This window comes from Bubalus bubalis, chromosome 12 (assembly GCF_019923935.1).
Source record: "Bubalus bubalis isolate 160015118507 breed Murrah chromosome 12, NDDB_SH_1, whole genome shotgun sequence".
Taxonomy (NCBI): domain Eukaryota; kingdom Metazoa; phylum Chordata; class Mammalia; order Artiodactyla; family Bovidae; genus Bubalus; species Bubalus bubalis.
Window position 1 is genome coordinate 104,154,903 of NC_059168.1, and position 27,028 is coordinate 104,181,930.

Consider the following 27,028-nt stretch of genomic DNA (forward strand, 5'->3'; position numbering starts at 1 on the left):
TCTACGCGGCGCCCCTCCTCCCTCTGCTGGGCTGGTCACTGGTCAGAGACAACACCGGCTTAGTGCGCGTGGCCTGTTAATTATTCCCTGCCTGTGGGGGGAACCGGGTGTGTGGGTCTGCGTGTGTACACGCATCTATGTGCTTATCTGTGTGTGTCGGTGTCTGTGTGTGTGTGTGATTCTGTGTGTTTGTGTGTGTGTCTCTGCGTGTATCTGTGTGTTTCTGTGTGTATATCTCTATGTGTTTGTCCGTGTGTTTATGTGTATTTCAGTATGTATCTGTGTGTGTGTATCTGTGTTCGTATGTGTCTCTCTGCGTGTATCTGTGTGTGTATCTGTGGGTGTGTGTATCTGGGCGTGTATCTGTGTGCATCAGTGTCTGTCTGTGTGTGTGTATCTGTGTGTTTGTGTGTCTCTGCGTGTATCTGGGCGTGTATCTGTGTATTTCTGTGTGTGTATCTGTGGGTGTGTGTATCTGGGTGTGTATCTGTGTGTGTGTATCTGTGTATCTGTGTGTTTCTGTGTGTATATCTCTATGTGTTTGTCCGTGTGTTTATGTGTGTGTCTCTGCGTGTACCTGTGTGTGTGTATCTGTGTATCTGTGTGTTTCTGTGTGTATATCTCTATGTGTTTGTCCGTGTGTTTATGTGTGTGTCTCTGCGTGTACCTGTGTGTGTATCTGGGTGTGTATGTGTGTGTGTGTATCTGTGTATCTGTGTGTTTCTGTGTGTATATCTCTATGTGTTTGTCCGTGTGTTTATGTGTGTGTCTCTGCGTGTACCCGTGTGTGTATCTGTGTATCTGTGTGTTTCTGTGTGTATATCTCTATGTGTTTGTCCGTGTGAACCCGTGTATTCAGTATGTATCTGTGTGTGTGTGTCTGGGCGTGTATCTGTGTGCATCAGTGTCTGTGTGTGTGTATCTGTGTGTTTGTGTGTGTCTCTGCGTGTATCTGGGCGTGTATCTGTGTATTTCTGTGTGTGTATCTGTGGGTGTGTGTATCTGGGTGTATATCTCTATGTGTTTATCCGTGTGAACGCGTGTATTCAGTATGTATCTGTGTGTGTGTATCTGTGTATCTGTGTGTTTCTGTGTGTATATCTCTATGTGTTTGTCCGTGTGAAGCCGTGTATTCAGTATGTATCTGTGTGTGTGTGTCTCTGTGTGTACCTGTGTGTGTATCTGTGTGTGTGTATCTGTGTATCAGTGTGTATATCTCTATGTATTTGTCCATGTGTTTATGTGTGTGTCTCTGCGTGTACCTGTGTGTGTATCTGTGTATCTGTGTGTTTCTGTGTGTATATCTCTATGTGTTTGTCTGTGTGTTTATGTGTGTGTCTCTGCGTGTACCTGTGTGTGTATCTGTGGGTGTGTGTATCTGGGTGTGTACCTGTGTGTGTATCTGTGTATCTGTGTGTTTCTGTGTGTATATCTCTATGTGCTTATCCGTGTGAACCCGTGTATTCAGTATGTATCTGCGTGTGTGTGTCTGGGCATGTATCTGTGTGCATCAGTGTGTATCTCTGCAGCTCTGTGTGTGCACTTTTTCTGAACACATGAGAGCACACTGCAGACGCCCTGAGTGTGCCTCCTGAGAACGAGGACGCCCCCCCGCAGTCACAACACCAATGTCAAGATCAGGACATTAACACAGGCCCCACATGACCTCATCTCTAGACAGCACTCAGCATTTCTTTACCAGATAAAGGACAACCAAGACATCCTGGTAGAAACCAGTCCTGGCCCAGAGTTCAATCCTGGATCACAGGTGACTTTAGTCAAGTCCCTTTTGTCTCCATGAACCTGGAAAAGCATCCTCCAATAGAACTTTCTGGAAGGGTGGAAACGCCCTGTGAGCCCGGTCCAGTGGAGCGGCATCAGGCACGCATGCCTGCTGAGCTCTGGAGATGTGGCCAGTCCAACCAAACAAGCGCACTTGTAATTTCACTTTATTCTAATGAATTTAAATTTACTTGCAAAACTGGCTACAGCTACTGGTTTGAACACGTGGCCCCGGAACAGCCCCGTCTTTGTCTTCCCTCACCTGACCTTTCTGAAGAACACAGACACGGAAGGACAGGCCCTGCAGGGGGTCACTCACATGCGGGCCCAGGACCAGAGTCCACAGACACAGGAGGCGGCTGGGGGCCGGGCTGGGGCGGGCACTGAGTGTTCAGTGGGGACAGAGCTTCAGTCTGGGAAGAAGAACAAGTCCCGGAAATGCTGGCGGTGACGATCACACAGCACCGTGAATGCACTCGATGCCACTGAACTGTACGCTGAACAACGGTTAAAATGGCAATTTTAAGGTTTGTGTATTTTACCACGATAAAAAAAAAAAATGTAATTCACAAAACAGAGTCACAGAGAAACCAACACAGGGAGGAGGCTGTGTGACGGCGGAGGCAGCGGCTGAGCAGGCGCTCTGGGAGCCGAGGAAGCCCCAGGAGCTGGGGGAGGCCTGGGACCGAGGCTCACACCCCGACCCCGAGAGAGCCCGTCCCGCCATCAGATCGCAGACACCCAGGACCCTGCCTTCAGCTGCTTCACCCCCATCCCACCCCTGAGAGCAGCCTGCAGACCCAGGGGCGCATCTGAGCCCGAGCCACCCACCCCCCGGGCCCCCCTAAACCCCCTACCCACACCCCCTGCCCTGGCCTGCAGCATCAGACCCCGTGCTCCCCCCTGCCCTGCAGGATGTCTGCAGCTTCCAGCCTGGCTCCAGGCTTTTCTGCACACCACTCGTCTCTAATTTCCACTAAGCCCTTATTTTAATTCCTCCTCAGCCTCCCATTTTTAGAGTTAATTACACAGCTCCCAACCACAATCGCAGCCGGCAAGGCCAGGCTTCCTTTCGGGTCTCGGAAGGGGGCAGGCGCGTCGTGGGCACAGCATCTGCCTGGCCTGCCCACCCCTGCCCTCCACCGTGGGCACGCGGGCCCCTGGCCTTCCAGAACCACTCTCAGTGGCTCCTGGTCCAGCCTGGGCTGGCCTGGGACTCGACCATCAGGGAAAGACGGGTGCGGAGAAAGCACCCAGGCAGCATCCTCCTGGGGGTGCCCCCGCGCCTGGCAGCACACTGCACCCCCGCCCTCCCTCCAGCAATCAGCCCCACTGCACAGGTAGGGACACTGAGGCCTAGACGGCGGAGGACTTCAGCTCCCGGTCAGAAGGCACCCAAGCCGAGATCTGAGCCCACGTCCACTTCAAGAGCAGTGAAGGCCCTTCGAGACAACAGGGGTGACCGCCAGCCGCCCAGAGTCCCGGGTCTGTCTGGGAGCTCACCAGCAGCCTCCCCTGCACCCCTGTAAGGGGCCGGGTTTGAATAAGCAATAACACCACTGCCTCCCTCACTGTACAATCAGGGAAACTAAGGCCCAGGGGCTCCCCTACCCTGCCACCCCGGGTCCCCAGAGGGCACGTGGCTGGAGCCTGGCCAGGCAGGGCCTCTGGTCTGTCCCCCCGCCAGGAACGGCTTCCAGCTCTGGGAGAGAGACAGCCGAGGGCGAGGGCTGGGGGCCAGGGGCCAGACTGCAGCCGGGAGCTGCCCCTCCTCGTCCTGTGGCCCGAGGCCTGACGGCTGGGCGGCCCCTGGGGCTTCAGGCACAAGCGGCATTCTCTGTCCTCCGCCTGTGGGGAATCGACAAAGGGTGGCCACACAAGGCTCTGTCCCTGGAAAACTGGCCCCGTGACAAGTGGCCCAGAAGGGAGGCTGCACCGCTGTACCTGTGTGGGGCACCCTGGGGGGTGTGGGCGCCCCCAGCCCCAGGGAGGGCCCCCAGCCGTCCCTTGCTGAGCCGGGCCAGCCCGCCGAGAGACCAGCCGCCTGTGTCCTGGACGCCTCGCCCTCTAATCCCGGGCCCTGGTTGGCCTCCTTGGAGCTAATCGGGCTGAAATCAGGTTAGTGTGAGCTCACCGGCTCCACGGCCAGGCGCCCACCGCCCCAGGCGCAGCCGGCCGGGGCAGCCCAGGCCTGCTGCTCACTGTCAGCTGTCACTTAGCCGTCCTGAGGCCCAGTGCGGGGGTACTGGGCGAGAGGGCCGGGGCCCCGTCTGAGCCCGCAGGCCCCCGCGCACCCTTGGGAGGGGACAGGGAGGCTTCCTGGCCCAGCTCGAGCAGTTCCACTGGGGCCCACACACCGACCAGGGACAGCCCCACTCCAAGAAGGAGATGTGGAGGCCCTGCCCCGCAGGTGGACAGCCCTCAGGCCGCTGGGGCCCCTCTGGTCACCCAAGTCCTCCCCTGGGGGGCTTGCTGTCCCCCAGGCAGGGCCGGGATGGGAGCCCCAGACCGCAGGTCCACCCCGCAGCACACTCACATGTGCAAGGCGCTCACACCTCAGCATCAAGGGGCAGGTGCAAAGGAGGACCCGAGGCGCGGGGCAACAGGGGGCATGGGAACCGCGCACAGGGCTCAGGAGGTGGGTAACTGCAGCCCCACTCCAAGGACAAAGCCCTTGACTGCCTGTGACGCAAGCCCTCGTTGCCCAGACGGACAAAGTGAGGCTCAACCACGGGTGGGCATCCAAGCTCCTGCCCAACAGGGTACAAAAGGCATGATGACTGCAGGCCCTGCCCAAGGCCGAGCCCAGGGCCAAGGTGCCCGGCCTAGCTGGCTGCCCTGCCCCGGGAGCCCCCAGGGAGCCGTGCTGGGCCTGGTTGGCTGCCCTGCCCCCGGGAGCCCCCGGGGAGCTGTGCTGGGCCGTGAGGGAGGCGCCTCGCCCCGGGCACTGGGACGCGACTCACTGCTCCGAGCAGACCTGGCACCCCCTGCCCCCAACCGCGTGCGCTTGTTAAATCGACTGCTACAGTCTAGGGTCCGGGGGCCCCGGGCACCTCACATTGGCTCCTGAGACTCTCCAAAGCTCCCATGTAGCAAGGGTTTCCATGGTGCCAGCTCCGGGCTCAGGGCTAGGCTGCTCACAGCCTCACAGTCATTAGCGTGAGTCCTAATTTACCGGTGAAGAGACAGAGGTCGCGAGAGGCCGCCTAGTTTGTGCAAGGTCACTCGCGAGGACGGGACACAGCTGGGAACAGGTCGGGGCCATGGTAACCTCAAGGCCAGACTGCTGGACCTGTAAGCAACCTTCACAGTTTGTAGGTTTCTGAGTAGGGAGACAACAAGTTATTTCTTTTTATTTATTTATTTAATTGGAAGATAATTATTTTACAATACTCTGATGGTGTTTGCCACACACCAACATGGATCAGCCACAGGTATACATGTGTCCCCCATCCTGAAAATAATACTTGCAGGACAATTGAGTCTGGCGGGGATGCTGGGGAGACTCAGAGGGCAGGAGCCCAGCCTTCGGGCTTGACAGGCGGGATCCACACACAGAAACTGTGACTCGGGAGGGGCCACCTGCCCCAGGAGGCCCCGAAGTCCCTGAGCCCGGAGCGTCGCTGGGCCCCCACGCCCTGCGAGGAGGGAGCCAGGCCCCCACGGCCCCTCCAGGGCCAGTGATCTGCACACAGGGAACAATCCCTCCTGGTCAGCCACACAGAGCTGCCGAGTGGCCACACCCCGAGTGGCCCTGGCCTTCACCGGCACCCCCGCCGGCTCCCGTTAGCAGCCTCACTCCGAGCCGATGCCTGCCCGGGGGAAGCAGACGGCAGGCCGGCCAAGGCCTCTGGGAGACGATGCCACTGAGGCTGCGTGCTCATGGCCAAACCCCCAGGACGACGGGGAGGTGAAGGCCACCTCCCCTCGCTGCCCGCTGGATGCCAGAGCCGGAGACACACCCAGCGCGCCAGCTCTGGCGAGAACAGACACTCTGCATGCTGGGCCGCACCTTTCGGTGCGGCGGGGCCTCCACATCTGAAGCTCACGCTCCTGGCCGGCACATGGCCCCGAGTCCCATGACCTACCCAACAAGTGGCCCTGGAGCTGCACGTCACGAGGACAGGTCACTTTCCCCTCACTGCCCCCTGGGGCCAGGCCGCTGGGCCTGCCGACCAGACCCCCCTACGGGCCGCTGACGACGAGGTCTTTGATCAATAAAATATGGGAAAATGAATTAATTTCCTGTTTTATTTATGCCACGCTCATTCCAAAAACTATTTTAAATTACTTCATTACTATTTAAGAGGTGCAGCTCACTGGCATGACTCTTTCAAATTTGGGGCCCTTGGGGTAAATCACCAGGGGGCCTGCAGGTGACAAGCCGGCCAGATGCTCTGTGGGGGTGGGGGCTGAGACCCTCCCCTCACCCTCGGTCCCAAACACTCTGGGCAAGAACCCCAGGCTGGGGCTCAGATCTAGTGGGTGGGTGGATGGATCGCTGGCTGGCTGGCTGGCTGGCTGGCTGGCTGGCTGGATGTTTGTCTGCCGGCCATTGACTGACAGCTCGGAAAAGGCCTAGCTTTCCCCCAGGCAGCTAGGACTCCGTGATGGCTTTAGAGGGTCTGAAAAAGCGAAAAGTGAAAGTGTTAGTCACTCAGTTGTGTCCGACTCTTTCCAACCCCATGGACTGTAGCCCTCGAGGCTCCTCTGTCCATGAAATTCTCCAGGCAAGAATACTGGAGTGGGTCACCATGCCCTCCTCCAAGGGCTCTTCCCGACCCAGGGATCAAACGCAGGTCTCCTGCACTGCAGGCGGATTCTTTATGGTCTGAGCCACCAGGGAAGCCCGGGGCCCCCACAGATGGCTCCAGCTGCGTGGGTGGCAACCCTGCCTTCCAGAAGCATCTCTCCCAAAACACACAGGCAGGTGGAACGTGGGGTTGGCTGTGAGCACTGACCCCTGCAGCCTCCAGTACCGTCCTCAGGCCTCTGGGTTCCAGCTGAGTCGAGTCCATAGCTTGCTATGCCCAACAACACCTCGAGCAGGGAGGGACCACGTCACCCATCCGACAGATGGGGAACCAGGCTCAGGAGGTCAGGATCCAGGATTGGAACCAGTCTGTCCAATCCCACAGCCCCGGCTTCCCAAGCCGTCAGGGGCCGAGCTGCACTGATCTCCGTGGGCAGTGCCTCTCTGCCTGATCCCTGCTCTCTGGGAGGAAGGGGCTCCCCAGTGCAGCCGCGCCTCCTCTCCCCCCCGGGACTCCATCTTCCCACCACGACCACCGAGACGTGATTCCAAACACACCTGGCCTCCTCGGCACTGAAAGAGGGGGTCTCTCTAAGGCAGACCTCAAGTCTGGCCTCAGCAAGCTTCCTGAACCCCAGACTCCAGCCCCTTGTCCCACAAGGACACCCTGACTGGTTTCCAGGGCCCTCTGGCCACTTCCGGGAGAACTGGGCGTGGGCCTCAGCCTCTCCCTCAGCCACTCCCCGCTGCTACGGCCCAGAAGGCAGAGCTGGGCACGCAGGTCCCTCTGGGGCTCCGGGCCCTTCTGTGCTCAGCCGCTCGCTCACTCCACGCAGTCAGCCTTCCACTGCGGGCCACAGGGGTGTGGGGCCACCCGCTCACCACACCCTAGACAGTCGGCATCGTGAAACGGGGAGGGGGTTTCCCAGTGGGAATGCAGAGGTGCTCGGCTGAGCCATGGGAAGCAGGTTCTGAAAGGCTGGAGGTCAGGCTCCAGCAGGAGGGGCTGTGCCAAGCTGGGGGCAGCTGCGAAGTGACCCCCCGACCTCATCCCGATCCCAGAGTTCTTCCCCATCAACACAGGAGGGGAGACTCACCAAGAAAAACAGCCCTGGGAAAGTGATGGTTCAGAAGGCTGAGCAGAGTGCGGCGGGGTAGCGGGGGAGCTCATCCTTAACTCTGCCCACGGTCAGCGGACTCTTAATAGACACCCACTGCACTCCCGCCCTGGCCCGAGCTCAGGGATCACAGACCAGAGAGCAGCAGGAACTCCTCTGAGCCCACGGCTGCCCAAGGAAGCCATCTATGATTTCCGCCCGATACCTGGCTGGAAATTGTTCCCAGCAGTCCTCAAAAGATCCGCCTCTCCAGCTAATGGCCTGTTTGAGCCGGAGGGATAAAAACTAGTCCACCTTATCAAGACTTCAAGGTCAGGGTCAAACCAAAGGTTTTTCTACAAAGCCGGCAGGAAATTGCTTTTCTCATGTTTCTCCACGACCATCTTCTTCGCTGAGCCCGCTTCTGCACGCCCAAGGGCTCAATCCCACCCTCCCACTGCGCAGGCGGGTGAGGCTCAGAGAGATTAGCCGGACGGCTGTCTGAGGCGGTGCCCCCCAGCCCAGCACCCGACGCCCCTCCTCTCCCTCCTGCGGCCCCACGCCAGACCCTCAGCGCTGGCCCACCAGCTCTGCAAAATCGCCCCTCGTCTCTGCTGCCTCATCTCCTCCGTCTTGTCTTCCTTCCTGAAAGTGGCCTCAGGGTCAGCATCAGAGCACCCCTCCCCACGCGCCTCCAAGCTCCTCTTCCCCAGCAGGACTCCAGAGGCAGGTCAGCTCTGCGGATACTAACGTACTTCTCTTCTTATAGAGAAGGAGGCTGAAGCTTGAGGAAGCTGTTTGCCAAGTACAGCACTTGAAATCCCATGGACAGAGGAGCCTGGTGGGCTGCAGTCCATGGGGTTGCAAAGAGTCGGGCACGACTGAGCGAGTAACACTTGAAAGGTGGTCTCCAGAAAACATGCCCACGCCCTGATCCCCAGAGCCTGAGAAGTGACCTTCTTTGACAAAGGGTCTTTACAGATGTAAGTAAGGCTCCTGAGACCATCCTGGACCAGGGGGGCCCTACATCCAACGACTTGTGTGCTTGTAAGAGGCAGAGAGAGGAGCGATCCAGGGAGCTGAGAGAGACCAAGGTGGGATGGAGCAGAGTCAGGACTGAGGCGGCCACAGCCGGTGACACCTGGGCCTCCGGGAGCTCAAGAGCCTCTGCAGTGAGGGGTTTGCCGGGGGCGGGGGTGGTAGCAAGGCCCCACCACTCCTTCCTTGACTTTAGACGACTGGCCTCCAGCACCGGGAGAGAAGGAACTGCTGCTGCTGAGGCCCCCGGTCTGCAGCCACACTGAGCAGCCAGAGGCTCCAGGGGTGGCAGGCGCCCTTACGCCCCAAACCACCTGCCCCTGTGACCTCAACACCACGGGTGATGCCACTCCCGCAGGCCTTCAGCTGAGCTCTGTGGGATGGACAGACGGACGGACGGACGAGTGAAGCAGGCTTCGATGAGAAACAGAGGCAAAAATCCCGCTTTCTCCCATCTGTCCTCCCAGGTCCTGAACATTTATGCTCCTCACCGGTTCCCGGACGGCCCCACCTGGCTGGGAGTCCCTGGACTCTGGACCTGGCAGGCCCAGCCCGCTTTCAGGCGGAGAGATCTGGGTTCAAACCTCTAACCCCACCCCCACCACACTGTTCATAGGAACTCCCCTGACCCCATACAACCCCAGCTCTAGGCTGATCACGTCTCAGGCCCCCAGACGTGACCGTCCAATGGCTGCCTCCAAGTCTCTTTGGGAAGGTGGCCAGCTCGAGCACCCCAAAACAGGTCTGTGGTTCCCCACGCCCAGGGAAGAAGCCCGCTCTGTGAAAGCCACCTGCCTGCTCACCCAGGGGCTGGAGGCAGCATCCGAAGGCAGCGGAGACCCCCTCAAACCCCACCCGCTACCTGAGGGGTAAGTGGCCTCCACGTGTGGAAAACAGGACATCACGTGCAGCGCTTGGAGCGCATCCCCACGAGCACCAGGGACACACCCCCTCCTCAGAAGGGCCACAAACGCTGCAGGGACCGTCCCTTGGGACAGCACCCCACAAGCTCGGGGCCCTCGCTCGCGGTCAGCGCACGCCACGGTGAGAAGAGGAGATAAACGTCACGCCCAGCTATCGTCCCCTGGCTCCGGGAAGCAGCATGTCAGTCCGTCTGTTCACAGGCCACCTGCTGGGGGCCTGTGCCCACCCACACGGGCAAGCCCGCTGAGTTAGTTCTGCCGCCGTGCGGGGGTGGGGGGTCAGTGCAGGCCGGCCGGCACAGCCCGGGGCGCCGCCCTCCTGCTGCCCTGACGTCCACAGATGCTACAGGAAGTTCCCAGCGGCATTGCTCGTGAGAGGCTGGAAAGGGCCCCAGATGGCCAGGGCAGGAGCGGCACAGAGTGGGTGCTCAGCAACACCTTAGCCAATACACATGCAATTCCTGGGAAGGACACGCACCGAAGAAATGTGTCTGAAGCCCAGGCAGGTGGAGAATAAGACGTACACACATTTTTCCTGTTTCGAATGGGACTTTATTTTCATTACACTGCCCGCTGTGAGCCATAAACACTCGTCAGGAAAAGAAGGCACCTCCCCTTCCAGCTGCCCCAGCAGACCCCACAGGAGGCGAAACGGCCAGACCCGGAGTGCAGAGGCTGGACGCCTCCCAGGCTCCGTCTGCAAGGCAGAGGCGGCGTCCGGGACCCACGGGGAGAGATGCCGAGGCCCGGCTTCTCCAACCTGTGAGGAGCCCCCACACAACCCTTCACTCGGTCCAAAGTTCACCCCTCCTGCCCCCAAAGAAGCATGCGTCACACACAACCCAGGTGCTAGGGGCCGACGGGGAGCCATGCACCCCATGGAGAAGCCCAGGTAAGGCCCCAGCCCCCACACCTGGGCCAGATGCCCGCTTCTCTCCAGTCCTCGGGCCTCCCCAGCACAAGGGACGCCCTTCAAACAGCACATCAGCACTGGTGTGAACGAGGCACCAGCTCACACCCCTCAGGGGCAAAACCATCACCAAACGGGAAATGACGTGTTGGTGAGGACGTGGACAGCCTGGACCTTGGGCGCTGCTGGCGGGAAGGTGCCCGGCACTGGGACAGCAGAGCAGGCCGCAGACAAGAGAAAATAAAGTTACCACACGAGCCAGGGACCCTGCTCTGGGCGCACACCCAGACGAGCCGAAAGGAGGGTCTCTCAGAGCTACCTGCATGCCCGTGTTCACAGCCACGGTGTTCACAGCAGCCAGAAGTCATGGAGACCACCCACCCATCCACAGATAAGTGGACGGGGACTTCCCCGGCGGTCCCGTGGTTAACACTTCCGCTTCCAAGGCAGGAGCCAAGGGTTCGATCCCTGGTCGGGGAGGTAAGATTCCATATGCCTCAGAGCCAAAAACCAAAACAAAAGCAGTACTGTAACAAATTCAACAGAGTTTAAAAATGCTCCCCATCTCTCTCTCTCTCTGGGGTATGTATATATATATATATAGGAAGAGAAAAAAAAAGATAAATCAATAAACACACAGTCTATCCTTACAACGGGATATTACGTCTGACACACGACACAGGCTGAACCTGGAGGGCGTCACGCCCAGGGAAGCAAGCCAGTCACCAAAGACCAATGCCGTAGGGTCCCGCGCGTACGGACGGGGTCCCTAGAGTCGTCCGGGTCACAAGGCGGGGTGGCGGCTGCAGTTCTGGAGGTGGGGGAGGGAACAGGAAGCTGATTAGGGGTCGAGTTTCAGTTTCAGAAGACGAAGAGAGCTTCGGGGTGGACGGTGTGAGCGCACTAAAAGATGGCGAAGATGGCAGATGCAGCTGTGTGTATCTTACCACGGCTGGAACAAAAACCTGCTTTGAAAACTTCAGAACCTGGATGATGTCCACGGTCTCCCCTTGGTGGGGCCCCCCACCAAGACCACAAGATTCCCCCTGGGCCACCCACCAGCCCCTCAGCATTTCCCAGCCCCCACCCGCCACGCCATGCCCTCCACCCCAAACTCCTGGCCTCATAGGAGGGTCTCTGGCTCTCCCGGGAGGAAAAGCAAAAGTAGCCTCAGTGATGGTGTCTCAGATGGTAAAGAATCTGCCCGCAACGCAGAAGACCCGGGTTTGATCCCTGGGTCGGGAGGAACCCCTGCAGAAGGAAACGGCAACCCATTCCAGTAATCTCGCCTGGAGAATCCCATGGACAGAGGAGCCTGGAGGGCTACAGACCATGGAGTCGCACAGAGTCAGACACGACTGACTAAGCATCCAGATGGACGGACACTGTGGGTCTGGGGGCCTCAAAGCAACAGAGACACAGGCCTGTGGGGGGCAGGGGTCCAGGCAGCTTTGTCTTTCTAAGGTGTTTCTGTTTTTCCAAGCAGTAGGCGTTACTTTCAAGACCCCTTATGAAGATTCCTCCACTTTGGATGAAGCCTGGAGCAGTGGATCCCATGAACGGACTGAACACACAGCCCGGGAACCGGCGCGGCAAGCTACTCAGGACAACACCTTCCGACAGCCAGAGAACCCGGATGTCAACTCAGAGACTGCACTTTCTGGAAATTCCAGCCACACCAGCGCCAGGCCTAGGGCACTGGAGTTGGGGTGGGGGGGGCTCCATTGTTTGCCAGGCGAGCAGCTGGGCTCTCTCCCCCGAACTGGGGTCAGGAATGTTCGCAGCTGCAGACTCACCCCCGCCCCTACCCGGGTGGGAGCCAAGCGGGGGAGGGAGGCGGCACCCGGGCCTGAGGACACAGCCCGTCCAGGGAGGCCCGGGCCGTTTGCAGGCAGAGAAGCTGACAGCCCGCCGGGTGCCACCTGCCCAGGATATGTGGGAGGACACGCGGCTCCCTCGCCCAGGTGCCCTGGGCCTGGAGTCCACTGGGGCTCAAGCTGCAGCCAGTCCCCCTGGCCTTTCCCTTCCCTGAAACCTTTGCCACTTGAGGTGCTCCCGGGCGGGAATAACCATCCCGACTTGGCCAGGTGGGGAAACTGAGGCCCAGACTGGTACTGAGGGGTCTGCCCCCTCGCCAGCTGCCAGCAGGTCCTGTGCAGTTTTAACAGATGTCTGGGGGCACCATTCTGGTCAATTTGGGGATTGAAATAAAGCAAAATCTTATAGGATCTCCAACTCTCAAGCCTAAAGCACCACTAACCACTCAGGGCCTTTTTCTGCCCAGCTCCTTGACTTCTGCTTTAAAAAAAAAAGCCTGCTGGGAATAACTGGCAACCCCGAGCCCTGACACCTGCTCGCTCGCAGCATGAGTGGCCAGCTCAGGTGCTGGGGGCTTGCAGTATCCCCCAGGCCGGCCACTCTTCCACGTCCCATGACTGTCCACCCCTCTCCCAGGGGCAGTCCGGGTGTTTCCAGAGTTTCACTATTATATCTGCAGGGCAGCGAATGGCTCCATTCCTCCAAAGAGATTCTCTCTTGGGACCAAAGGCTCTACCTCCAGTAGAGGTCCGAGGCGGGGAGGCCACCGTGCGGGACTGTCAGAGCCCACGGCCTCAGTCCAGACGGGCTCCACCAAGCGGAAATGGTGGCACCAAGGAGGACCTCAGAAAGCCCCGGGCATCCGTCACCCACCTTCAGTCATCCGTCACCCACCCATCCATCTGTCTGTGCATCCATCTATCCACCCATCCATCCATCTGTCTGTCCATCCAACCACCCATCCATCTGTCTGTCTATCCATCCACCTATCCACCCATCCAACCATCTGTCTGTCTGTCCATCCAACCACCCATCCATCCGTCCACCCACCCATCCACCCATCTGTCTGTCCATCCATCCATCCATCCGTCTGTCCACCCACCCATCCACCCGTCTGTCCATCCATCCACCCATCTGTCCATCCAACCACCCATCCATCTGTCCATCCATCCACCCATCCACCCATCCATCCATCCATCCGTCTGTCTGTCTGTCCATCCAACCACCCATCCATCTGTCCATCCATCCACCCATCCACCCATCCATCCATCCATCCGTCTGTCTGTCTGTCCATCCAACCACCCATCCATCTGTCCACCCACCCATGCACCCATCTGTCTGTCCATCCAACCACCCATCCATCTGTCTGTCCACCCACCCATCCACCCATCTGTCTTTCCATCCATTCATCCATCCATCCATCTGTCCACCCATCCACCCATCTGTCTGTCCATCCATCCACCCATCTGTCTGTCCATCCAACCACCCATCCATCTGTCTGTCTATCCATCCACCTATCCACCCACCCATCCACCCATCACACCCGTTCGTCCATCATTCAAACGCCAGTCAGGCCCACCTCTGTGCATGCACAGGTGCCCCAAGCAGGGAAGTGAACGCCTTTCCCCACCCACCATGGACGAGAGCCCCTTAGTCAGACATGAAACCAAAGCTCCTGGGTCCGGTCAGCGAGCTGCCCGCCCACCTGCCGACCAGCCCCACCCCCACCCACTCCAGTGCTATTTCTGGGAGGAGGGGGCGGGGGCAACCTAGGGAAGTGAGAAGTCAGCCAAGCGGCTCAGGGGGTGAGAACTGAGCACAGCGACCAGCTGCAGACCACAGGGGCCCCACCAGCGCACGAGCCCCACGTCCACCCCCTTGACTCCTGCCGATCCATCTCTGCCTGGCCAACCTGCCCCCGGCCCTGCCAGCCAGCCCCCTGCCCTCCTGGGGGCACCCACACCTCAACATGCACCTTGCCCACAGTCCCAAGCCAGTCGTTCAGCAAGGCCCAAACCCTACACCCCATCCCACCAGGAGCCCAGATACCAGCTAATGCCTGGACAGGAGAAAGAGGAAGCAGAGTGCAAAGCAGGGGGCCAAAGTGTGCTCCCTCCCCCAGAACAGCAGAGACAGCCACGTCCTCACCCCAGACCCTCAGATCGTGACCTTATTTGGAATCAGGTAAAGACGTCGAGACAGAATCACCCCGGCTCAGGGTGGACTCCTCACCCAGTGAGCAGTGTCTTCTTCAGAGAGAGGAAAGTGGGTTTAATCCCTGGGTCGGGAAGATCCCCTGGAGGAGGAAATGGCACCCCACACCAGTGTTCCTGCCTGGAGAATCCCACGGACAGAGGAGCCTGGAGGGCTACCGTCCCTGGGGTCACAAAAGAGCCGGACAGGTGAAGCGACCAAAAAACAAAACCAAAGCAGACACATGCAGGAGAGAAGCCACATGAAGACAGAGGCAGAGGCGAGCCGGGGGCGGCTGGGCCACCAGAAGCTGGGAGAGGCGGGAGGGACCCTCCCCTGGAGCCTCCGGAGGGGGCCCTGTCCTGCCCACACCTCGACTCCCAACCTCCCTCCGGAGAGAAAACACTCTGTTGTGTAAGCTCCCAGTCTGGGGGGCTCTGTTAGGGGTGCCTGGGCACAGGAAGGCCCGGGAGCGCTCAGGGCAGGGCGGCCACCTCGAGGCCCTCATGGGAGGCGCCTCCTTTGCCCTGGTCTGGCCGCCAGGCTGTTGCCCTCTCTGCTCCGCGGTTGCTGGGAAGAATCAGATGATTAAACCCGGTTGGGAGCCCCGCCCCCCGAGGTCTGCCGTCCGTCCAGCACTTTGTTACAGCTCTGGCTCTAGGGTCACAGATCTAGGATCTAGGATCATAGGATCTAGGGTCATAGCGCCTGCATCGTGGGGCAAGGGTGGGGGTGCTGGGGTGCTGTCAAGGCCACCCTTCCCAGGCCAGAGCTGAGCAGATCTGCGGGAACTTCCAGCATCTCACAGTTTAAATTTGAAACCACGAGAGACTGAAGCCTTACTCCCCTGCCGCCCCGGAAGTGCCCTCCAGTCTGGACAAGGGCCCAGGGGCCGCTTACCCACAGGCTCGCCCTGAGTGCTAACCCGAGGGACCTCCAACCAGAGAATCGCTCCACAAGGCTTCACCCCAACCCAGCCTGCATCGGGCAGGTCTGCCAAGGGCTCCCTCGGCCAGGAAACTAGCACCTATCTGCCGGGGGGGGCGGCAGTGAGCTGAGGGCATCACGTTTCCTCTTCACTGGGACTCAGCTAATGCCAGCCACACAGAAAAGGGAGGTGCCCGAAATGAGGGCGAGGTTCTCTCCTCTCTGCAGATGGTTCATGTGGGACGTTCTGCCCGCCCAGGCCCTGAGACGTCCACAACACCCTCTGTTTACCAAAGCAGTGCCCGACCCAGGGAGAAGAGACTGACAGAGGAGAGGCCCATTTCCTAGGGTATCGCAGGGCAGCGGCGGTTCTCTTGGGAACACAGGCTCCCACGTGACCCCAGGGGATGAAAGCTCCCCCAACAGGGCCAGCACCAACAGGGTGGGAGGGGAGCCGGGCACGTGGAGCGGGCAGGCGGTCTGAGGGCGGAGTCCGGCTGGCCTTGGAGGAACCCGGAGAGGGAGAAGCAGGAGACAGGCACTCGGGAGGGGGCTGTCACACGGCCGGGTACCCTGGGTACCTTCCCTTGCACCAGGGAAGGCAGATAAGCAGAGCGTGTCCCCCTCCACGCCCCATGGCCTGGCAGACATCCTTAACCTACCTGCTTCCCCCAGTAGCCACGCTTCAGTGGCCCATCCTTCTCAGCACAGGCATGCTGGGCCCATGACCGGAGAGTGGAACGCACCAGTGAGGCTGAGCGTCAGCCTGTGACAAGGAGCCAAGGGCAGCGGAGGGAAAATGCAGTCCTCTCACGGGGAGTCTGGCTCTCCACCGAGTGGCCCGGTGTCCAGAGGTGGCCCAGGCTCCTCTGAAGAGAACCAGGGTCGGGGAACGCCAGTGTCTGGAGGTGCAGACCCCACAAAAGGACTAGAATCCGCTCTCCGCCCTGGCCAGGGCTCAGCGGGGGTGTGCCCCAGGCCCCTCCCTGCCCCACGCTCAGGCAGGCCCAGCAAGGCTCCTTTTACTGCTCGAGGGTCTGCCAAGCCACCCAGCCCTCTTCCCGCCCCAGAGCTGGGCTGCCTGGGAGAAAACTGGCCAGGAGGGCACCAAGGGGGCCGGCTGGCTGACCATGGGCTCTGTGGACACACAGCTGCGGCTGGCCACGTCTCCCGTGTCCAGTCCCTGCCCCGGCCAGCGTGGAGGACCACGTGGCCAGCAGCACCTCGCTTTTTAGGAAACAAGGTCAGACCATGCCTGAGCCGCCCGGGACAGGCCAGGGAGAGACGGCAGGAGGAATCAGCATGCACAAACCAGGGGGTGAGAAGGAGCGTGGAAGGGTGGCCGCCGGGCCCCGGAGGCCGCCTGTCAACTGCAGCCACCCGGGCCTGGAGGGGGCAAGGCGCACCCCCAGAGTGCCCCACCCTGACTGCTGCAGAGCCCTAGCACCCCCACCTCCTCACGGCTCCGTCCTGAGACAGCCCCTCCTGACGGCCTTCAGTCACCATCGCCCTCGAGCAGCCGGGGAGGCCTCGTGGAAGCCCGAGTTGGGGGAAAGAGGCCACAGCACTAGCCGGCCCAGCGCCAGAGGGCGAGGGCAGGGGGAGGGCGGGGAGCAGACCACAGGAGGGCCCCAACCAGCTGCGCCCACCCACCCCCCTCTCTGACCCTCCTGGGCATCTGCGAGCGGAGGCTCCGAAACGCTGCGCAGAGAGAGAGGGCTGAGGAAAGAGGAAGCCCCCACCCACCCCAACCCGCTCTGCGACTCCTCGCAGGAAGGTCACGCTGCCCGGAGGCGCCCACCCAGCCCCTCCGGCCCGCCCGGGTCGGGTCGCCCAGCGCAACCGGGAGCCACGCCCACTGGCCAGGCTCCACCCACGCGCACCTGCACCCGCCCCCCCACCCCTCCCCCCGGCTCAAAGCCTAGACCCCTAGACGGGATGGGATGGCCATCCGGCACGAGCTCCGCCGCTTCCATTAACTCCTAGAACCGTTTCTCGAGATCCGTGTTTGCTCTGGGGCTTCTGTTTGTCTCAGCTTCCAGTCTTCCGCTCAAGTTGTCCTCCCTGCTCCCTGCTGTCACCCTGGAGGCTGATTCCCGGTCACCTCTCCCGGCTCTTGGGTCACCTTCCAGTTCTCCTGAGGTTCAGCTTTTCTTTCTCCAGATCTCAGTTCCACCTGCTTTACTGAATAACGAGGTTTACCCTGTGCAGTTTCAATGATGGTTACTTTTCGGGGGGGTGGGGGGGACCGACCGTGCTGTGGGTGCTGTGCTTAGTTGCTCAGTCGTGTCTGATGCTTCGTGACCCCATGGACTGTAGCCCGCCAGGCGCCTCTGTCCATGGGATTCTCCAGGCAAGAACACTGGAGTGGGGTAATGCCCTCCTCCAAGGGCTCTCCCCCACCCAGGGATCGATGCCAGGTCTCGCCATTGCAGGCGATTCTTTATCGGGAAGCCCACTGATCATTCCCACCCATAGATACACTGTGAGTTACCACTTCTTGGAGCAACGACCCTTCGAGAGATTTGAGGGCGTGGCCAGGCTGCACCCAGAGGGCTGGCCCCTCCCAGAGCACGTGACAGACACTCTCTGCACAACCCCCTGAGGGACACGGGCAAGTGGGAGCCCCTTCCCTCGAGACAAGCACCATCAGGGCCTGCACCCGGAAGCTCGGTGCAAAGAGCCTTTCCTCCCTGAGGCTTCATCGCTGATCATCAACCAGAGCCCCGAACCCACAGACCGTGAACCCACTGAAGAGTCGGCAGCTCGGGCTCGCCAGACACCTGGACGACCAGTTGACGCCACTGGCTGGAGCCAAGGACAGTGTCTGGAGAGGGTCGGGGCGCCCTGGGTGGACACAGCCCCTGCCTCGTGAGGACAGGCTCTTTAAGGGAGGGGCCTTGCCTCAGACGTGGCCTCAGAGACGCACCCCTGATTCAAGAATGCCCGCTGGACCGAGCCTTTGCACACGGAGCTCTCAGAAGGGCTGGCCCGTAGCAGGGGCAGACAGGGCACGCTTTCTACAAAGGAGGGTGGTGGGCGTCCAGCCATGGGGCCTGGGGCATCAGCAGCTTCCATACACCAGGGAACCCTGGAAAACGGTGTAAAACGCCACGAAGGCTCTGTCAGACGTAAACACGGCAGATTTCATGTCTCGCTGGGAACACCGCCCGACACGCGAAGAATATGCGGCTCCCAGACCCCGCTGATGTCAGGACAGTGAGAAGGTGAGAACACCCCCTCCTTGGAGCAGATGAAAGAAGGTGTGTGGAGAGACCTCAGGAGCAGGTGTGGGGATGAGACAAGCAGATTCCTGATGGCAGGCCCAGCCCAGTCCCGTGACTAACACGGGGAGCTTCTCTGGGTACCAACTTTCACATCCATACATGACTTGGACTGCAAGGAGATCAAACCAGTCAACCCTCAAGGAAATCAACCCTGAATACTTATTGGAAAGACTGATGCTAAAGCTGAAGCTCTGATACTCTGGCCCACCCGATGTGAAGAGCCAACTCTTCGCATCAGGTGGAAGGTCTCTGAAACGATCCTGATGCTGGGAAAGGTTGAAGGCAGGAGGAGAAAGGGAAGACAGAGGACAAGATGGCTGGATGGCATCACCGACTCATTGGACATGAGTTTGAGCAGCTCTGGGAGATGGTGAAGGACAGGGAAGCCTGGCGTGCTGCAGTCCATGGGGTCGCAAAGACTCAGACATGACTGAGCAACTGAACAACCGCCTCGGGTACCAGACCAGTCAGCCTCAATCCATGTGCATATGAACATCTCTGGCACGGCCCACACCAGGTCTGCAGAGGGCAGACGCTCCCAGGTCCCTGCCTGTGGGGTCCTCCTTGGGGGCTGGGGGGCTGCATAAAGCCGCACCTGTCCAGATGCCAGACAGCCTGGTACCCCTAGAAGCAGAGGCCGGGAGAGGACATCCCCCTCGCTCTCTGACTCCCAGGTAGAGCAAGTTGGAGGCGTCCCACCCTGACACCCTGGGCTCACCCCTGGGTCAGCCCCCACCCAAGCTCAGGCCTTGAGGATGAGAGCCAGACCGCTGGCTCACATGCAGCAAACATCCACCCACCCCCATGGAAACCCAGCCAGGCTGCCAGGTCACCCTGCACAGAGCCTACTGCGCCGCTGTTCCCTGATTAAAGCTTTACAGGATCAACAGCAATGAAGCCATCCCAAAGAAAGCCATCTGAGGCAATGCCCTTTTTTAAGAAAAACCACTCTCTCCACAGGCAAAAACCACTGAAAAATAACACAGCTATGTTGAGGCAGTTTCACTGGGTCTCTGCAAAGGCCCTCCTGGTGTTATCTGGAGGCGAACCAGGTGCTGGGGGGTCTGTCTGTCCCCAGAGAGCTGGGCTCCGGCGCGCCCACCCCACGCTTCTGAGTGAGAAGGTCAGCGCCCGCTTGTAACCTCCCGCGTGGAGTGCGGGCTTCGAAGCTGGTAGCGGGGTGACAATGGAGTTGTGAGGAGGAGCGGTCTGGAGTCACGCCCCTCGCCGACCAAAGGCGTTTGTCTCGTGGGCCGGCTCTGCGGGAGGATTCAGGGTTTGGCACACGGAGGCCGGGACGCTAGGATGACCGCCCCCTCAACTCCAGGTCCAGCCTGGACACTGATGTGGTCCGTCACACAGAAACAGGAAAAGCAGCCGGAAGCTCAAAGCCAAACAGAGAGCCCAGCGGGGGTGGGGCTGAAGCATCCCCCAGCTCGGCTCAGGGCCGATCCCGGACGGCGGCCGGGAGAGCCTGGCTTCCCTGGGCCCTCGGCCAAAGCCACCCTGAGCCCCCAAGGCCGGATCTGGACGGCCCCCCACCCTATGCCCCCCGCCAGCCAAGCCCCCCATCGGGGCACCCTCTGCGGCGTCCCACGTCTGAGGGATGGCCAGCCCGGCCCACCCTCCTCCTGGGTCCTGAAGCCCTCGTCTCCCTCCCTCCCCCCGCACTGCACCCCACCGCCCCTCCCCCCCAGCCAGTGCAGGCCCGGTCAGTTTTCCTGCGGGGGTGACCACATCCGCCTCCACCCCACCCTCCCCGACTCTAGGCCTGCCCTCCGATCCACTCCCAGTGCTGCAGACACAGCAGAACTTTCTGGAGCCAAACCCAGGCACATGGAGTTCTCTCCCACCCCTTCTGGGACTCCCTGGCCCCCAGGATGAGGCCACCCACCCACCGACCACACCCTGCCTCCTTCAAGGCAGTGGCTTTGAGGCCCTGTCACCTCCCCAAGGGATGACCCCTCCTCCCGTGGGCCTTCCCCACCGCTGAGCTCCTCCCCGACTCTGGACCCCTCAAAGGAAACAGTCTCACCCATCTCTCCCTCACCCTGAGGACCAGTTGCTCACAGGCTTAATAAATCGTTCCCTAAGAGCCAGACAGTCCAGAGGACCGGTGCCGATTGCAGGGAGAGGTGGTCAAATCCAGGAGGTCTTCCTGGGGGAGGGGAGACTTCAGCAGACTTTAAAGGAACAGGGAGCTCCAACAGTGATTGGGAAGGCAGGCCCTCGAGAAAAAGGCAGCCCACCCCGACCCCGCCATGCCAGGAGAATCCCACTGCAAGTGATGTGACCGGCATTCGACTGACGGGTGCAGAAAGGCCCAGGGCCAGGTATCCCCCAGTGAGAGCCCACCTGTGGCCCAGCACGGTCCCCACACACCGCGCAGTGGCTCAGACAGAAACCAGTGCCTGGTGTGTCCTGGAGACGGCAGCTTCCAAAGTGGAGGGTGGGACCCGCTCGTGACCCAGCGCCCACTGGGAGCCAGGGAGCCGGTCCGCCCGAGGCCAGAGACCCCGGGATCTCACACAGCCACGTAGCAGCCCATTTTACAGATCAGCCAAGTGAGCCTGAGCGGGGCAGGGCGACCGAGGCGCTCGTCCAGGGCCCACGTCCGCCACGGGGCACGCCCGGCCCGGCTCCTGGCCACCACGGGGCGCCCACCCTCCCTGCCCTGGAGGAGGGGGTGCAACTAGGACCCGCTGGGCTCACAAGCCCCCTGGGCGCCCGCGGGCTGCAGGCTCCAGGAGGCCTCTCCCCCAGGCCTGGCCTCAGATGAACCCACACATCCCCAGGAGGCCCAGCGCCTCCCTCCATCTTCGGGGCCCACCGCCAGTCCCTGGCCGGGCCCCATCCGAGGACGTTCCCACTGTCCTCGGGGACCCAGGGACCAGCACAAAGGCCCCAGCCCTTCCCCTCCCAGCATGTCACAGTGGCCTCAGGTGCCAGCTGAGCCCGCAGGCGGGCAGTCTGGCCGGCGAGCCCCCAATCCTGCAATAAATTACCTCCCCGGCGCTCTCGTGTGACTGTACAGCTCGGCTCGGCCTGAGCCTGCCTGGCTAACAGATGTTTCATTTAAGCAGCTAAATTACCACAAGTACACCCAAAGAGACGACAGGCCGATTTCTCCCAAGGTTTATTTGCATGAGGAGAGAGCGGCGTGTGAAAATTCTATCTTGACTTTTTTGGGAAAAAAAAAAAAAAAATTTTTTTTTAAGACACACACGAGTTGAGAAAAGAGAGGGGTGTCAGCCCACGAACTGCCAATGGGAGAGTCCTGAGGGATATAAATTCCCACCTCGCAGGAGCCCACTGCATCCTGCAGGAATGGCTGCAGAGGCCACAGGTGCGGAGACCACAGAAACGCAGCTCCGCCTCAAACGGGTCGACACAGACAAAGCCCCATGCTTTCTGAGCCTCAGTTTCCAAACCTGTGAAATGGGTGCCGATGATGCCTACACCACAGGGCTGCCCTTTGACTCCACCCTGTGACTAATCGTCACCCCCTCAGCGTTGCCGGGTGGTCCAGGAGGAGCCCAGAGCAGGCAGGGCGAGACAGGGGGCGCTGTCTCACCCAGGGGACGTCGGAGGGGCTGGGCGCTCCCGCTGGAGACAGTGTCCCGGCCAGGGCCATTCCCCACCGCCACCCAGAGGTGCCAGCCTGCACCTCCCGGAGCCACCAGATGGTAAAGCAGGAGAAAGGCTGAGGGCCAGAGCCGCTCCACGGGGCGGGTGAGACATGGCCGTGACACTCTGGCCTCCTGCCTGGGCCGACCACTTCCCACCACCAGCAGGAGGCCCGGGCAGGAGGGAGGGGGCAGGAAGGGGACCCCAGAGCTGGTCCAGGGCATGGCCGAGGCACAGCCACAGGTCCGCAGCATCAACGGAACCCGCTGTTCAGCGGCCACCAGCAATGCCTGTTTCCTGGTCCGTGGTCAAGAGGCAGGCAGGGCTCCCGCCAAGCAGCTAGGGTGGACAGAGCCCTCGGCCGCTTCAAGGAAAGTGGACTCAGGCCCTCCAACGACCAGAGGAGGTGGGCGTCATCACCCAGACGTATTGGGATGCAGGCAGGCCCAGAGAGGGCACCGGGGGACTCAGCGGAGCCGGCCTCCTGACTCCTGAGTCCACTCCAGAGTGTCCACGCCTGCACCTGAGCCCAGCAGGGCCCACCCTGCTCCCAGGAAGCAGAGTCGCACAGCCCGCCACAGAGAGAAGCCAGACCGTCAACACGCACACACCAGGGCTGCGGATGGCGAGGTTTACAGCCTGGATTCACTGACTCGGTTATTGACTCCAGACAAGGCGTGCGTCCTCCGCGGCCCACCCCTCAGTGGCGGCCAGGGAACAACCAGGAAGCACGCCGCCCGCACGTGACCCTCCAGTGGGTCGTCCCCCAGCTCCAGCCTCCCTGCAGCCCTGGGGGTGGCGGGCAGGGAGGCTCCGGGAATCTCACGTCATCAGCCAACTCAGAGTGGCCGGGATGCTCCGGGACACCGCCAACAACCCACGTGGCTCGGGGAAGCAGACGCGGCGTCTGCAGGCTGGTTCCCAGAGATGATCGCAGCTCCTGGGACAGCCCTCCTTAAGGAGCAGCAGGAGAGGGGGCTTGTCACCCAGACACAGAGACTCACGGAGTCAGGCGCTTGGCGGCTCCCCTCAAGAGTGAGTCCACACACACAGATCCTGGGCTTCCCCTGTGGAGACCCCAGACGCCCCAGAGCGTCTCCCTTCCACAGTCCCTTCGCTCAGTCATGTCTGACTCTTTGGACCCCATGGACTATACAGTCCATGAAATTCTCCAGGCCAGAATACTGGAGTGGGTAGCCTTTCCCTTCTCCAGGGGATCTTCCCAACCCAGGGATGGAACCCACGTCTCCCACATTGCAGGGAGATTCTTTACCAGCTGAGCCACCAAGTAAGCCCCCTCCCTTCCACACTTGGAGGCATCTGGGGAAGAACGGATGGCCCATTTTACAGGTGGGCCAACTAAGACCTAGGCACGAAGCAAGTGGCCCAAGGTCTCCCGAGGGCCCATCTTCTCTCATCACCTCCAGGAAGGCACGTGGGGCACAGGGCATCAGGACAAGGCCCTTCTGCACACAGAGGCTTCCGTCTGCCGAGCACCAGGCCCAGCCTGGCCCTGAGCTAGCAGGCCCGAGCATCTTCCCCTTTAGCCTCACGATCCTTCCGAGCAGGAGGAAGCAATGTTCTCCCACAAAACTCGGAGACGATAGGAGACTTACCAAGTCAGACACCAGGTAATAATGGGCTCAGGTGCCTGCAAATGCCTGGCTCCCTTCCACGGCCCCGGTCGGGGACCGTCATCCGAGCGGAGGACCCACCCCTCCAGGGGCACCTGTTCCCCGAGGCCACCAGCAGAAAACCCCCAAGCTCCGTCTCACAGGTAGGAAAAGGAGATGGAGAGAAGGGGGCTCGGCCCACCAGGGCAGGAAGATGTGGCCAAGGAAACGGTCCAGCCATCAGTCCCCCAGACGGCCCATCAAGGGCAGACCCCTCATCCCTGGGACCCCACCTGGGCCCCCAGCGACGGTGGCTGGTCAGACCGACCTGTCCCATCAGCTCCCACATTAGGGTGCCCCCTGTGCAGGAAGGCAGGGTGCAGGACATCAGCGAGGTGAGCGCCCAGTTCCCACTTGGCCTCTGCAGAGACACGGCCGCCGGGCCAAGAGGACAGACAATCAGGGAGGAAGAGGAGAAAGCAGGAAGCAGACTCAGAGCCAGAGGCCGACCGGACCTGGCCCGGCCTGAGATTGATAAGCCAGGAGTAGGGGCTGGGGAGTTGTCGATTCCTTCTAGAATACGCCTCCCCACTCCACCCCAACCGAGCCAACTCACACTCATTCTGCGAGGCTCAGCTAAAAGGCACTTCCTCTAGAAAAGTTCCCTGCCCCCACCTAGACCGGGGGGCCCCACAGCCCTGCCCCCACCTAGACTGGGGGGCCCCACACACCCCTGCCCCCACCTAGACGGAGCCCCCCCATACCCCTGCCCCCACCTAGACTGGGGGTCCCCCAGCCCTGCCCCCACCTAGACTCGGGGGGCCACACACAGCCGTGGCTCCCCCAACCCACCCGACATGGAGCCCCGAGCAGTGACAGAGCCCAGGTCTTCCCCAGTCTCCTCCTCCACCGACTCCCAGGTCATTCACGGCCACCCTCCGAAGCCAGCTCTGTTATTGCCCACAGAGGGGCCCAGTCCTTCTCCAGATCCTCTGCCAACAGGGACTCCGGGCAAAACTCCCAGGGCGGAGAGAGGGAAGGTGTCACGTCACCACCTCCCGACCCGCACGGAGAGCCACCTCCCTCAGCAGCAGCAGGCGACGTCCGCAGGGCTGACCACCCTGGGGCCCGATCCACAGGGCTGACTGCCCCGGGCCCCGACGACCACAGGGCTGACCGCCCCGGGCCCCGACGACCACAGGGCTGACCGCCCCGGGCCCCGACGACCACAGGGCTGACCGCCCCGGACCCCGACGACCCAGGGCTGACCGCCCCGGGGCCGCCCAGCACTGCTGTTTGCCCAGAACCCAGGAGTGGTGACAGGGGCCCGGGTTCCCCTCCCCTGGACCACGCCCCTCGAGGACAGTCCCAAGCGCTTGGCGTCCACGGCAGGAAGCTGCTGCAGGAGGCAGGCCACGGCCCCTGGCCCCCTCCCTGCCCCCAGCCCCCCGGCTCACCTGCCGTCTCATCTCAGGGCAGCTCCCCAGGCCCAGCCTGAGACCCCCCCCCTACACAGGGGTGGAGTGGGGCTTAGGCTGGATGTTGGCAGATCTTGCCACTCAGAGGAGCTCATCCAGCTTCCGGAACCCTGTGATGGGAACCCCTGCGGTCAGCACCAGCGTCCCCAGGCTATAGACAAGGCAGGCGATTTATCCAACATCACAGGACGGACCAATGACAGCCCTTCCCTGTCCTGCGTGGACCAGGGCGGGCCCCACGGGCCTGGCTCACCCCGCAGATGCTGTGGGCTGGCACTGCTAAGGGCCCACGCAAGTGTCTTAGGTCAGAGACAATACTTAAATGTTTTAGATATCTAAACACACTATTCGGGGAGTTCCCTGACAGTCCAGTGGTTACGACTTCAGCTTCTAATGCAAGAGGCGTGGGTTCAATCCCTGGTCAGGGAGCGAAGACCCCATGTGCCTCGGGGCCAAAAAATATGAACCATAAAACAGAAACAGCCCTGGAACAAATTCAGTAACGACTTTAAAACTGGTGCACTGTCAAAAGACTCTTTAAAAATAAATAAATAAGTACACACTATCCGTGTATTTGCCTTGACGCCCACGCGGTCATCTGACGTGACTTAACATTCCTTTCGGAGGAAGGACCAGCTCGGGGGCAGGTGTCCAGGCCACGCACCTCCTTGAACTCCTCTCGAAATTCTCCTCCCAACCCCACGAGGGTGGTGCTACTGTTTATTGGGGTAAAGTGTATAGAACATGGGGTTCCCTGGTGGCTCGGGGTAAAGAACCCGCCTGCCAATGCAGGAGACAGGGATTCGATCCCTGGGCCGGGAGGATCCCCTGGGAAGAGGAAATGGCAACTCATTCCAGTGTTCTTGCCTGGGAAACCCCGCGGACAGAGGAGCCTGGAGGGCTACGGTCCAAGGGGTCACGAGAGTCAGCCATGACTTAACGCCTAAGCAACAACAACACGTATAAGGGAATTCCCTGGTGGTCTCGTGGTGAGAACTCACTGCTCACAGTGCCAGGGCCTCGGTTCAATCCCCGGCCAGGGAACTAAAAGCCCACAAGACTCACAGCCCAGCCAAAAAAAAAAAAAGACCACATAACAAAATTTAGTACTTTCCCATGTTGTGCAACGACTCCCACTATTAATTCCAGAACCTTCCGTCACCCTGAACAGAGCCGGTACCCAATGGCAGTCACTCCCCCCACCGCTTTCCCTCCCACCCCCCCGACGACCAGCGACCCGCCCTCTGTGTCCATGGATTTGCACGTCCCGGCATTTCACAGAAACGGAATCATGCAGGGCTTGTCCTCCTGTGTCTGGCTCCTGTCACTCAGCATAACGTTTCTGAGGCCCACCCATGCCGGAGGGTCTCCGGGCTTTATTCCCTATGACTGAGGGCACCCCACTGACTGGGTAGACCACACGCTGTTTACCCATCACCTGCCGTGAAAGATGCTGTGTTTATCCCCATCCTACAGAGGAGGAAACCGAGGTTCCATGAAGGTCAAGCTCAGGGGCCCACAGCGATCCGTGGCAAAGCCCAGGCTCCAGCCCCGGGCCCTCGCCACACTGACTGCCCTGCCA

At 60.8% G+C, this 27,028-nt stretch overlaps 1 protein-coding gene across 4 annotated transcripts in view; it reads right to left on the reverse strand.

The window, feature by feature from the left end:
- VAV2 (vav guanine nucleotide exchange factor 2) overlaps positions 1-27,028 on the reverse strand; it is a 188,591-nt gene that overhangs the window by 151,420 nt on the left and 10,143 nt on the right. The gene's annotated exons all lie outside the window — the stretch shown is intronic.